We start from the raw sequence: 15,080 nt of genomic DNA on the forward strand, positions 1-15,080 counted from the left end.
AACTTCTGTTTGTCTCAATTTCTTCTTCTATAAAAATAGCACCTATCTCCTAGAATTTTTATGAGGATCTCATAAAATAATCATAACAATTTATTACATCTTACACATAATAAAAGCAAAATTTCATCCATTATATATATTGTCCCCACCACCACCACCAAGATCTTCAAAAGTTTTACCAGATTTCCTTCACTTTCATGATGGCTCTGTGTTGTAAGAAGAGGGAATTGGTGTTTAGCTATAATATATTGAGATCTAATGGTTGTGCTACCTATATGCTAACAAATATACAAGTGAATTTTGAATTGCAAAGCATGCTATTATCCTTAAGTGTTGTTGTTTTTTATTCCACTGAAAAGAAATATTTATTAATTGATCAAATGCAATCATACAATAAAGAGGAAGGACATAAGAGAGGAGTCTCCAACTCAGATCTTAGGAGAATTGTGATGAGTAAATGTTATTTCATCCATTTCATGTAAAATGTTCTAAGAAGTCTATCTCCTAAGAATCTTGGAAGGCTCACCACCTTCCTAAATAACATAATGCTTATGTCTCCTCTTGGATAGACAAACTTACAGAACAATCATTCCTCTTCTGTGGGGATGGGAGGGAAAAGCTCCCAGAGGACAGGCACTATCTTTACTTGAGACTATTCCCTGTACCTTCCCTGAGGCATAATAAATGATGGTTGGTCAATTGGCTCTATGTCCATTCATCCTCTATATTTCTACTATAAGGCTCCTGGGCAAACACCTGGTATTTATGTGTTCATCCAGTTTGATTAGATCATTAATGATTTAAAAATCACCTAATGAAAATAACACCTTAGTCTCCACACATTAGTGTGGCAGGAAATGAGGTTGGGGGAATAGCAGAGAGATGGGAAGGGGAGTAAAATGTCTCCTTTTGGTCTTTCTGCATATTAAAGGTACCTGAAGCATCTCATCCTACTTCAGACATAGAGTGGCTATATGATTCTAGACCAGTCATGTAAGTTTTCATTACTCTAGGTGTCTCTCTAAAATAATAATCTGGGTAGCAACCTCCATTCTCAGATGGAATTTCCAGGCCTGGGAGTTCTTGACATTGATGAAATCACAGGTTGAATCCCTAGCCTCATCCCTATTCCACACAGACCTGACAGTTTATTAGTTGATACCATTTCTACTACTGACCTTAGATCTGTTAAATAGATGTGTGATTTGGATCTATTCAAGTCTCTGAATTGGGGGACTGCAGGAATTGGGGTACATAAAAGTATCCAGGCATTTGTTTAACTCATTATCCCTTTTAACTAATTCCTCCCTTATAATTTTCCTTTTCTCACTAGGCAGTCCTTTGTTATTACAATTATAATCATAATAATAGCAGGGATGTAATTTCACATAATGCTAATAGTAACTCTTTGCATATGTACTCCCAGTTTATTTTTAGATTCATTTACTCATGAACTGGTTCATTTTGTCTTAAATACAGAATATGTTTTTCTTCATCCAGAAGTGTTTGTCACCCATAGGAGGAGGTCCTGTGGTCTAAGCTTTAAAGAATATAGAATAAAGGATGAGAGAGGTCATTTTTTGGAAATATGGTTAGTTTTATATTTTGCTTTCTTTAAATGTGTATAGCTCCAGAGCCTTTATGAAAAGTCCATAAAAGGCATCTAAATATTCCCTGGTTCAATTCCATAATTTTACAGATGAATAAATTGGCAAATGTAGAATCCTACAGAGCTAGGATCTGAACCCAAGTCCCCCAAACTCTTATCCTGCTCTTGTTTAGCTACAGTTTTGTCTTTGTTTTCTGTTAGCCTCAGTTGCAAGGGCACAAAGAAATCTCTTCAGCAAGAGCAAAAAAGACCATGTAGTTGCCTCAAAACCTTAAGCCACCTGATAATTTCCTCCATTTTGATCTTGCACTTTAGCATAATACATCAAAAGTGACTGAATGTCTTCCATTGTAATTTTGAATGTAAAAAATGAATGGCAATGAATAAGTCATTATGAAATAGTGTCTTTTTTCTCTAAGATCTTCAAAAGTTTCATCAGATTTCATGATTAATTTTCATGTTGACTCTGGGATATACAGGAGATTGGAACGTAGACATTCATTCATTCATTCAACAAATAATTATTAAGTTCCTACTATGTGCTAGACCATGTGCTAGGTTCTAGGAATAAAATGACCAAAAAAGGGGGGGCCAGACCTCAAGGAGCTTCCATGATGCTTTCTCCGAAACCAGAAATGGCCCTATATCAGAAATGTAAATTACATATGTCAAGCTATTGATTGCATAGAATATAAGGTTTAAGAGTTAGTTGTGTCAAGATCCCTCTTCCCAATCTATTTTGGACAACATTATTATCTTTCCCAAAATATGAATATGAAACACCATCCCATATTAAACAGAGGCAGCCTATGGAAACAAAACTATTTAGAAAAGAAGAAGAATGAAATATGCCCCATCTATTTCCTTGTGAAGTCAGGCCAGGTATGCACAAAACAGTCATTTGTTGCTCAGATATTCTTCACTCTGAAACCAGTTCTCTTTCCATTGCAATATGCTTTGTCTCATGCAATTTTCGTAGAGAAAAGAGAGATACCTTTAACATGAGAAAGATCTGACTTTAGTACATACTGACTAGATGACTTTAGGGCAGTCACTTAACTTCTTAGTGCTTCAGGCAATTCTCTCATTGTAAAAGATTCAGGAAAGATGTCAATCTACATTGATAAAGGGTAGTCTTCCCTGGGCACAATTAAACCAATTAAATAAATATAAATAAATTATGTGTATTCCAAAAATATTGCCAGAGATCTAGATGAAAAACAAAATTTATCCAATCAATTTTCCAGATGTTCCTAAATATGTGAATGTCTACATAGCTGGCTTTTAAGCATCTATAATCAAATATGTTGGCATTAGGAGACCTGGCTTTAGAAAGTGTGTGAAAGTACACAAGTAAAGATTTGGTCATTTGTACCACTGGCAGATTTTTTGATACTTTAATGGGTATAATCCTATCAATGTGGGAAATAATCTTATCACGTGATAACCAGTCAATGGCTTTCCAATTGAAAAGGCATTAGGACAAATAATACCAAATAATAGGGCAGCTAGGTAGCACAGTACTGGACTTGGAATCAGGGAGAGTTACCTTCGATTTCAAATCTGGCCTTAGACATTTACTAGCGGTCCCTGGGCAAGTCACTTAACTCTGCTTCAGTTCTTTACCTATAAAAGAGTGATGGAGAAGGCAATGGCAAAGCAGTCTGGTATCTTTACCAAGAAAACTCCACTGTGGAGTCAGAGAGAAGTAGGACACAAGGGAAATAATTCAATGACAACAAATAATACTCTCAAACAAGAAAAGCTTCACCAAAACATATTACAAAGATGGTCCTCACAGGGGATTAGAAGTTAAATAAAGAATCCTCAAGATTTCTGCATCAAACCTGGAAGTGGGTTTGATTTTCAAAATGGCAGGATGGAAGGACTTCATTTAATGGCGGGTGTGTATTTCCATTTGTACTTTCATCTAGGCTCTTCCTCCACCCTCTTACTCATCCTATAGTCCAGCTCTTCCATTAAAGCCAATTCCTGAGGACTTGAGGTCAGGTCTCACAAATGGGAGCTCCAGGATTTATGATTGCAGTCTCCTAGAAAATACATGAAATTCACTTTAGTTCAAACCACCCAAGCGTGACAGCTCTAATAATGATGTTTTAATAGTGTCTACTGTGTTAAAGTTTTCTGAAATCTGATATCTGACACAAGCTAATATAAGCAGTATCACCCCCCTCCTTATTTTTAATAAAACAGTTGCTTAAATGAGGAATCCAGTTGTACTGAACTGATAAAACCTAAATGATTTTTAAAATGATGTTTTACTCCTTTATTTATAATTTCACTGGAAACCAAGATTATGTGCTTGTATTACAGAATATAAGCAGCCACGTGCCTCCTTTTAAGGGAAGCATATTCACCTTTGAAAATTTAGGTAACTAATTATCCAAAACTACTGAAGCAGTTACTGTTTATTTCCAGTATAGTTGTTCTGGAATACAAGTATATATTTCTGTGAGTGTATATATAATATATATGTGTGCATATGTGATATATATATAAATTCTATATCGATTACATATTTTATATATATAAATGAAAATATATAAATATATAATTTATACATTATTTCTATATCAATGTCTATTTTTTGATATTTCTATATCAATATCAATAAATATAATATAAATATTATATTTAATTATATTGTAATTAATTAATGTTAGATAATTACATATTATTATATTTATTTATATAGTAAAGTTCTCTACATAATAAATATAATTATATTTGATATGTACACACATGTATCTATATATATTTATATATAACATATAAATGTATTATGCATGTGTGTATAGACGAATACAATTTATCCAAATTCTTTGATCTGGATTCTAACAGATTTCTCTTTTTTTAAATTGCCTGCAAATTTTTGTGTAATGAGTGAGCGGACTCAGTTCAACAAGGTTGACTTTGTTGGGGGGTTGGGAATGAGGTTAGAGATGTGTGCTTACATAGTTTTTAATAAAACCAAACCCCAAAGAGGCTCAATAAACAAATGACAATGTTTGGAAAAGAGAGGAACTCATTTCCTTTGATAGGGTGCAGGGAATTCAAGCAACCTGTGTTTATAATGACCGTCTGCTTTGGTTAGTGCTAAAGAATCTACTTGTTACCCACTTACAAATAAACAAAATTGATCGGCTCTCCTTTCCGACAGCAGGACTGGTGGAGTTTATTTTAATTTTTCTATAAAATTGGAATACAGAGCACTTATTCTATATCCAAATTCTATTGTGGCCTTTAAGACATATTTTCCCAGCTGTTTTCTTCTCTCTTTGGGAGACAAGTTGGCACTTTAGTCTGTATTTTAAAATTCCTTTGCTTTGCTCAAAAATGTGAATTTCCTCAAACTTAAAAAAAAAAATCTATCTGTTGTCCATGTTTGGATACTTGGTTAAATACCAAAAGGTCTTCTGTTTCTTGGCAGTCAATTTTAGAGCAAGTTACTACTACCGAATTAATTGAAAACCCAAGTCAAATTAGCCATCCTTATAGGACTGGCTGCTACAAATGTAAAATCTTATGTAATGTATGAAGTCATTGTTTGGACTTCTGGGGCAGGCACATTCTCTCTGATGAGCAATTCAACATTATTTTTAAACAGATAAATAATTCGTGCTGTAGCATTTGGTGAAGTGGAGATGCGGATTAGCCATTTTGAAATCTTCCTTTGGAAATCATTTCATCCATTGTGAAGTTATTTGGGGACCCATAAAAAAAAGGAAAAAAAAGAAATCAGACCATCAGTAAATTTGCTACTCTTCTTTCAAAGTCTGTTTCTAGTTAGATGGAGTAGGTAAGTCCATTTGAACTTTGCATTGGCATTACACAGTGTCTTTTCCCTTCATTGTCAACTTAGGAATTAATTGTGCTGACATAAAGATGGGTCTTGAGGAACGAGACACTGTATTTTCATTTCAATCAGAGAATATAAAAATTCAAATCTCTCACTATCCAAGGAGCTGCTCCAAAAAGGGACTGCTACTTCAATCTGATTTTTGCCCCATGATATTTTTAAAAGCTGGATTGCTTGCCTTTATTGTAAAGATTACACTAATCCATTGAGAAAGTTTTTAATCAATAAATTCATTTTTACCCCAAAAGATGTGTAAAGCCATGAGCACTTTCCAGATGTGAATGTGGATGTAAGTAAAGAAAACTCCTCTGTTCTGAGAGGAAAAACTGTTGACATTTCTTTGAAGTGTAATCTCTTTTGTTTATTTGGTTTTTAATAGCTTCCAGCAGTTAGCCACATATTTTTTAAGTGATGTTGCTCACATAGTTGATTCTTTTTTTTTTAAATCCTGAGTGACACTCCCTGATTGCCATACATTTAGAAGATTAACCTACAAAATGATGAGCCCTTCACTGAAATAGCTAATTCAGCAATGGATAAGATGCAAAGGTGCGGGCTGTTGTGTTTATATCATCAGGACTAAAAGAATATTTTCTCTCCCTTCTGTGGGTTCATGAAGGAGAATTTGTTTTGAAAGGCTTTCCACTCAGTTTGCACAAATTTTCATAAGGGATATTTCAGAAAGAAAAAAAAAACGATGAGAAGATAGGACTGGTCTAAACTTTCTTTTCTCTGGTCAATCAATATCCATCAATAGCCAGTTTGAAAAAACACAGAGGGGAGTAAAGTGGTGTTCACGTTGCCTATGCATTTTTCACCTGCCATGAGGTGGGGGGGGGGGGGTAATGGCACATACGTGTTCTCCTTAAATGAGGAAATTTTAACTATCAAGTGATAAAAAATCATTAAAATTGACTGAGGGGCTGAAAAGTCTTTTGACACTGAAAAATGGAAACTATTTGGAAAGTAAGTGAAAACTTAAAAAAAATAGGTACAAGCTTTTGACATTTCATAATGATTTATATACCAGGCTGCCTGAGAATTAATTTGATATCAGATGTAATGTTAGCTGTTGCCAAATGACAGAAAGCAAAACATACTCAAGGTTGAAGAATTTTTTTAAACAAACGCAACCAGGAACCATTTCTCATCCTGTCCAATCAATGTTTTTAACTATTACTTATAATAATACAACTCTCCACCACGTATGTCTGTATGGCACACATGAAATATTTCTGAATGTTGCATTGCTCTTCGGTTGTGATGTCTATGTGTACTCATGGATGGAAAGTATGTTTCCTCTAAACAGCCCCCTCCCAATAAAAATGTTATTCATTTAACCAATTTTTATATGTGTTAGAAGTGGTTAAATATTTTTTTGTTCCACAATTTCAAGGGAAGTTTTAGGCAAATCAACTTGTTTAATTTTTCACGCACTGCCAAACAATGCCCTTTACACATGAGCAATAAAAGGAGTTTAAGTGATGCTACTTGAACTGCTTTTGCAGCTATATATTAAGATTTGTTCTGTTTTTCATGTGTTTTCCATCAAGGAAGTCTGTGGTTGCCTTCCTGATTCTGCTGGACTGGAAAAACATAGCTAATATGGTGTGATCTGGAGAAAGCTTTGATGCTGAGGCTTTACAAATAAACCTCCAGATGCCATATGGTTTACATTCATCTCTCAATTTATTTCCTATAAATGTCTATTGAATATTCCATTGAACCAACACATGTGAAACAAGAGCTGGAAAAGAGAGCACTATAGAATACTTTGTGGCAGCATGTGATTATCATATTTCTTTCCCAATATTGCTACCAGCCTTAAATGCACGGTAAATTAGTCAAATGCCAAAGTTCTCAGACTTAGAGTGAAAATAAAGGGAAAAAAATATTTCCAACGATCTCAAAACAAACACTCGGTTTCATGTTTGGGAATGTTCCTTGAACACTCGGGCTGGAGGGCTGGGGCATTTGGGAGTAGGACTGAGGACTGGAGATTTTGTGTCACCGAGAAATTAAAGTCCCATATAAACCCCACGTACGGGAATAAATACTACTAAAACATTGCAAGGGGAAGAAAAGCAAATGGCGGGAGGAGAAATTTACATAAATATGCTTTCTGATGGACTGTTTTTATATCATCCTTCTTGATTTCCTTCTTGTCTGGAATCTAAGCAGCCCTCTTCTAAATCCCAGGACCCTGGAGCCAGGCCAGGAGTACTTCTAAGAACTGTTTACTTAGAGCCTCACCTTGCCCAATATTCATTTTTCCATTTAAGACTACTTTTTGAAAGATTGATCTCTTGTATAGTTTGGAGAGACTCTAAGACATCTTTAAAAATCTTTTCCCTCTACCCATTTTGTAATACCTCCTTTGTCTTTCAACAAGGAACAAAAAAAAAAACTCTCTTTCTCTGTCTTTCACTCTCTCTCACTCTCTCTGTCTCAGTCTCTCTGTTTCTCTCTTACTCTGTCTTTCTCTCTCTCTCGCACACACACATTGCAAACCCTACCCCAAAATAGTAAAATAGCACCCAAATAAAAAACATTCAAGGGGATTACTAATTTATAAATTTATAAATTACTAATTTATAAATTTATAAATCAATCAATAAATAGTATATGAAAAATCAAGAAAAATAATGTTCTGCTAAACAACCAGTTTACTTGTAATTTCCTATCAGCAAACATCAATTAAATGCCTTCTCTGGAACAGTCACTGTTTGGTCTTGAGGTTACAAAGACAAGAAAAAAAAATAGGGCATCCTCAAGGAGTTTACAGTCAAACAGAAAAGATAACATTAATAGATATCAGTCTATGTAGAAAATATATGTACAGTATGCAAGAGAGAATATTAAAGGAAGGTAATAACAACTTGTGATACTTCAAATGCTTAAACTCATGATGATATGTAAACCATATATAGGAGAAAAATATCATTAGATTAAATATTTCTTAATTGGCTACTTGCAATTTAAATTTTTGTGGCTTTAGAATCACAGTTAAATATTTTGTCATTTCATGAAACAAATCTGTGTCCAGGAAGGAAAGAAGGAGGGAAGGAAAGAAGAAAAGGATAGAGGGAAGGATTAAGGGAGGAAAGGAGGAAAGGAAAATGAATAGGAGAGATGAAAGGAAAGAAAGGTCGTCAAGAGGGAAGAAGGGAGGAAAAAGGAGAGAAGGAGCAAAAAAAGAAGGAAGATGACTCATTAAAAATAAAAATAGAGAAGAAAAAAATGGACCTTTATATAACTAATTTTGGTCCCAATCTTCAGGATTAGAATGAGGATCTTGAGATTAAAAATTCTACATCACTATTTTAACATCACTAATTTTATTTATTTTCTTAACAAAAAAGGGCCATTCAACTGAAAAACATCTCCTCAGTCAACAGATTCATAGGCTAATGACCCAAAAAAGGTTCTACCATACTACTGCCAGTAACATAAAATAGTTCTGAAGACAAATAAAACTAAAAAAGAGGTGGAGGAGGGGAGAGAAATGCAATAAAGTAGGTAACCCAATGGTTTTCTGCTCTATGCATCATCCTTCCATGTGCTACTAAGGCTAGGATTGAGTATCCTATATTTAACTTGCTGGACTTTGATGTCAAACACAAGGACATTATTCAGATATGTTATTTTGAATAGATGAATGGGTGAAAAAAAATCTCTTCTTGTTTATTCTTAACCATAAAAGATGTTTGAGGCACTTTGCATGTATTTTTCCATTTATTTTTATTATTACTAAATAGAAGCTGCCAGATGCTCCTAAGCAGAAAGTTTAACAGTTTCCTTCAAAAATAAGGTGCTTGGACTAGCTCAATTGGGGTGTGGGGGAGAGAACTGCAGTCTTGTAATGGCTCTACTAAGTGAGCTTTTTATATGGGAATATTATATTATTTGTAGGATTCCTTCTAAATAAAGTTCACTTTGGACCAAAAAATAAATAACTAAAATGCTGGCAAAAAATTACATTAGACACCAATATGAAATAGCTAATATTTTCCATTCAATTCTAAGTGTAACAAAAAGAGGTTTTTTTACTCTTCCCTAATTTTGTACATTTTTTTCAAAATGTCATTCATGTTTGATTTCCTCAATGACTCACCCACTTGAAGCCCTCCAAGGTCCTTTCTTGTGTCTAGCCTGGCTCTGTACTGCATTGCTTGAGCTTAAAAAGGAGAAAATGCTGAGCCAAACAGCAGAGGCTTCCAAAAGAAGGAAAATTCCTTCAGACAAAATACTTCAGCCCTAAAAAAGGAATACAATAACATTTGAAAAATGCAAGTAGAAACTCTCTATAGACAGGTTTCCTACTGTCTATTATTAAGATGTTATTTTAATATTTATATACATAGGCATAAAATAATATTATTAAGATATTTTATTAAGATTTGTAAAGTTTGGGGCTAACATTTTAAGAGGATACTCCAAATCTTTCCAGGTCAACTCAGGAATTGCTTCGAGAGCCTCTAACACATTGTGCTAGGCACCAAGGATACAAAGAGGAAAAAAAAAACCTTTCCCTTGAGGAATTTACATTCGGTTTGAGGACAAATAATCACAATATTTTAAAGAATATAATGAAAATAATTAATTAGATAGCTAGAGATGGAGACTGTATACATGGATAGATATGGATAATACTATAGATATAAAATAGATATAGTATACATGTAACAGAATATGATATAGTATGTGTATGATATAAATGATACAGATCATAAACCCTTAGAGGACATTCTATTTCTATTGTCTATTTTCATATCCCCCGTATTTTGCACATAGTAGGTGCTTAATAAATGTTTATTGATTATTTCTTTTTTGGTAGGAAGCAATGATAGAAATATTATATCTATCTCTATATACATGTAAAAGTATGTATAGTTATTGATGATATATTAATTATAGATTAAGATATAATTATAGGTATAGATGGAGTCATATCTCATTTGTTCTCTCAATTCTAAGAAGGGAAACAGGATTCCAATTTCTTCTCTCTCAATAAACATAAAACCGATCTCTTTCTCTCCGGCCAATATCTTTATCAACTAGTCCTTTCCTGCCCAAGTGCGAACCAACTACGTGAGCTGAAGAAGCACTCGCATGCTAGCTCTCATTCCCTTGGAGTGCTTCGGTGAACTCAGCTATGAATTCTACCGCATTATTGTAGCCCGTGGAAAATTATATTAAATTTTTAGTAACTTTCAAAATTAACTTTGCAAGAATACTTTGAAGTCAGTTAATTTTCAGACTTAACCTACATATTTCTGAATGACTAGAAAGTGCTCTTTAGATTATTGATCAGTATTTCCAATCACCCATTGATATTTTCAGATGTGCATGCTTAGATGCACATGTTATAAGAGCACACATTCTTACTGTGCTTTTAAGGTTTGCAAAAGCTGTTGGGTGTATTATTTTCTTCATCTTACAGAAGTGGAAACTGAGGTTCAGAGGAGTTTCCAGTTTAATGTTCCCTTTACTATACCACCTTATTAAAATGAAGTTTAAATTATATCTGAGTTAAAATGAAGTTAATTTAGACAATCTCTAAGGTTTCTGCCAGTTTTAAGTATCTGCAAATACCTTAAAAATGTAAGGATACTACAATATGCCAGCGATTAGAATTGGATACATTTAAATATTGTCTCTAAAATTTCATTTTGCATCCCCTCCATGCTTGTCGTTGACTCTGGTTCTTGGCTTTCCCATTAGTCTGCCCCGAGGGAGGTACATCCAATGTTTCACATACTCCTACTCCAATGTCTCGCTGAAATGAACCTCATTTCTCTATGCAAGTAGAACACAAGTCCTAGAAGGTTCTACCATGCTACAAAGACTTCAAGAATTTTCCTGGTAACAGATAATGTGGACCTTCTTGGATCCAACCTGGCTAATTATGAACCTTTTTCTGTACCAAAAAGCTATCTGTCAAGTCATGAAGTCTTGACAATTTACCAAAGAAAGTTAAAGGGAATGAATGCAAACATATGGACTAAGTATTTACTACATGCCAGGAACTAGCCCAAGTATTGAGGAGACAAATACAAGAGCAAAGAAAGTTCTTGCCCTCACATATTATACGTGTGATGCAAATATATTTAAAGTGTCTTGCCCTTTGCTTTTGTGATAAAGCATCTATAATTAGAACTCATTTTACCTGACGGTTAACAACTTCTCTCCCATTTGGAATCAAATATCCATATCCGTTGATTTGTCTGCTCTCTGAATGAATCCAAACACATTAATTTTTTTATTCCAGTTAATGTGGAACCTTGCTATAAGATTAAACGGTATCAATATAAAGTCTATCATTAGTTCTATCTTACTGGGTTTTAATTATGGAGGTAGCTTATTACGAAACTTGTAAGCTGAGTTCTGGACTTTGGGACCTTGTTTTATTGGGATTCCAATGTATTTCCTTTCTCACTAATGAACAAAATGCCCTCAATATAGTTTATGTTCTAGCGGTGGATACATATTGGCACTTTGGTTGGGAAAGTAGACCTACCCACTTCAGGAAGATGGCAGTTGATTTAATTATGGTAATAACTGATAGGTTGGGGATGGTATGACTGTGAAGGCAAGGCTGTTCTAGAGGTTGGCACTCTGTCCTCTGTACTATCTAGCTGTCTCCAAGAGTAAGGAATGAGGTGAAATTAGATGGTGCAGTAGATAGAATGCCAGGCCAGGAGTCAGAAAGACTCATCTTCATGAGTTCAAATCTGGCCTCAGGCATTTATGAGCTACATGATCCTGGGCAAGTCATTTAACCATGTTTGCCTCAGTTTCTTCATCTGTAAAATGAGCTGGAGAAGGAAATGAGAAACCACTCTAGTACCTTTGCCAAGAAAAATTCAAATGGAGTCACAGTCAGACGTGACTCAAAAATGACTGAAGAAGCATGGCTAGGGACAGCCTGAAAGAGTGGGCAAGTGAGACAGACACCACTCAGGACTGCCAGCCTTCTCAAGATGAAAGGGCTAAGATATGAAGACCATGGAATCTGCTAGGAACAGCAAAGCAGTTGAGAAAATGACCAAGAAGGAGCAAATAAAATGAGATTACTGACACTACCCCAATAAAGTGGGCCAAGTATTATCAAATATTCAGCCGTGGCCATTTTGGCATTATGAAAATTTAAAAGGGGCTAATACCTTCCCCATGTCTGACTACTATTCATTTTGCCATTCATTAGAATGTAAGCATTAAAAGGTGAGATGTAGTGTGACCGTCTGGTCTAGAACCTTTATTGTCATGTCCCAAGACAACTCTTTAAAATTTGAAATAATCAAACAAATTCCATAAGTCCCATGATGAATCCTGCTAACTGCATCGTAAAAAAGAGGTGATGGGCTCAGAGTAGAGATTCAGGCATTTGTTTTTTTAGATATGCTATGCAGAAATTAACTTTTCTTAATGATCCATGTTTGTTAGAATGATTTTGTTTTCTTTTTAATAAATGGAATTGGCAAAAAGGAAAATAAAATGAAAAAATTCTGAACATTTAAAAAAGACTTTAAGTTATGTAGTGGGTCTTAATCTATGTTGGTAGAAGTCATTCCTTTATAATAAAATCTATGTGCATTAAAAACAACAACAACCTTAGAGCATATGATGATTCCTCCTCTGTTCATAAATTCACAGAAGATCACAAGTCTACTATCATCCTCTGATCAGGACCCCTGTTGATAGCAATGGGAGCTGCCAAGGGAATGAGAATAAAATATAAACCCACATTAGGAATGTTTGGTCATTTCAACAATATTGTTGCCTGGGGGAGGGGAGAAACTTTGTTGCTTTGTAATAAACTCGTTGAAAGCTTCAAAACATTTTATTTTCATTTATTCAAAATGTTGAAGCCAAATGTTTCTGATCTGAAATTTCTGGCTGGTCTTTGAAGGGATGGTTGGAGAAAGGCTTTCCAATTTGAAAACAATCTAAAGTGAAATGTGTCATTCTTTCTGTATTATCTCCTAAATCATTTATTAGTAGTCCTGAAAATAGACGAGGAAGGTTGGGGAGAGGAGAGGTTCCCCGTGCAATATGACCGCTTTCCCTTCGTGAATTTTTGTGGCGGTGTTTTTGTTTTTGTTTTATTTTATGTCATTTTTCTCTCCCTCTCCACTCCCAGTGGGGGATGCCATTTTCCTGTCGTCTCTAACACTACATGGAAGATTACCTGGGTGTAATTTAATAGGGAAATGAATGAAAAATGCTTTCATCTATCTGATTAACATTTAATTAACATTGTTAATTAACATTGATTTTTAACTTTTTTCAGCTGAAGTGTAACACTTAACATTGACCTTAACTTTTAAAATAAAAGCTAGGTGTTCGGAAAGCTTGGGGAAAGTCATGATTGATAACACGCATTATAATCTAGCTGTATGTGATCTGTGTTGAAGTTATGAAGTAATGTGCATTGTACCATATAAAATCCTAATGATAGTTAATGTTAGTTAATTAAGATGAACATTGAATAGCTCTGGCCTGGCTCATCTGGGTATTAACATCATATTAGAGTCTAACAAAATATTATTTTAGTTAAAAATCATATATAGTGAATCATTTCAGATTTTCTGAGAAATACACTTTAAATCAACTCTGATGCTAACACCATATACAAGTCACAGTTACTAGCACCCAAAATATTAAACACCTTCTTGAGTTTTAGGCAATATCATGGCATTTTTTTTTTTGCTTAACCTCAAAAGGACTTTTCAGGCTCTGAGTAGACTCACACCTTCTTGAATTTAATTTGATACAGTGGTATATTTGTTTTATTTTATTTTTTAAAACTCCAAACTATTTCTCATGCCTACCTAGAATATATAATCCATCTGAATGTCTGTAGAATATTTAGGAAACTTACACATAGAGTTGCTTCCATTGGATGCTAAAGATTTCAATCTACTTTTGTCTATATGGGTTTCGTGTTTTTAATTCTATTCAGTGACAATTTCTTAAGCTCTGAATATCTCCCAGGTGTTGTATCAGCTAGTAAGAATACAAAGACTAAATATATAGAAAATGCTCAAGGCATCATATCTGGTCCAAACAACAAAGGACAGGTAAAAGATGGGCAACATCTAAGAAATTAAGTGAGATATGGGGACCAGCCTAAAAAAGTCAGCTAAGTGTTAACAAATATTCAACCCTGGTGTGCTAATTATGAGAGGCAACGTGTACCCCCATAATGTAATACAAAACCTTTATTGAAAAGTGAAATGATTTCTGAAGGGATCAGCACTAACAATTATGGAGATCCAAAAAAGTATTATATTATGATTTGAGTCTTGAAGGCAACTAGGGCTCTTAGTCTTGTGTAGGTTGGTCTTATTAAAGCCATTTCAAGAGAAATAGCTGTGTCACCTAAGGGTCCCAGTTTTCTCATCTATAATATGGGTAGGATTGGATGAAGATACCTCTAAGGTTCCTTCCAAGTAGATCCGTGGATAAAGTCCCCAGCCTAGAGTCAGGAAGGCTTATCTCCCTGAGTTCAAATCTTGCCTTAGACACTAGTTGTGAGACCCTGAGCAAGTCACTTAACCTTCTTAGCCTTGGTCTCCCCATCTGTAA

General features: G+C 34.6%; 1 long non-coding RNA gene across 1 annotated transcript in view; it reads right to left on the minus strand.

The window, feature by feature from the left end:
- Positions 1-2,824: 2,824 nt before the first annotated feature.
- LOC130455422 (uncharacterized) overlaps positions 2,825-15,080 on the minus strand; it is a 117,405-nt gene continuing 105,149 nt past the window's right edge. Inside the window, exons 3-4 of the long non-coding RNA XR_008913374.1 lie at positions 9,604-9,746; positions 2,825-3,660 (exon numbers count right to left, since the gene is read on the minus strand). This is a non-coding gene — a long non-coding RNA (uncharacterized LOC130455422). The remainder of the gene's footprint in view (positions 3,661-9,603; positions 9,747-15,080) is intronic.

The sequence above is a fragment of the Monodelphis domestica genome, chromosome 7 (genome assembly GCF_027887165.1).
Source record: "Monodelphis domestica isolate mMonDom1 chromosome 7, mMonDom1.pri, whole genome shotgun sequence".
NCBI lineage: Eukaryota > Metazoa > Chordata > Mammalia > Didelphimorphia > Didelphidae > Monodelphis > Monodelphis domestica.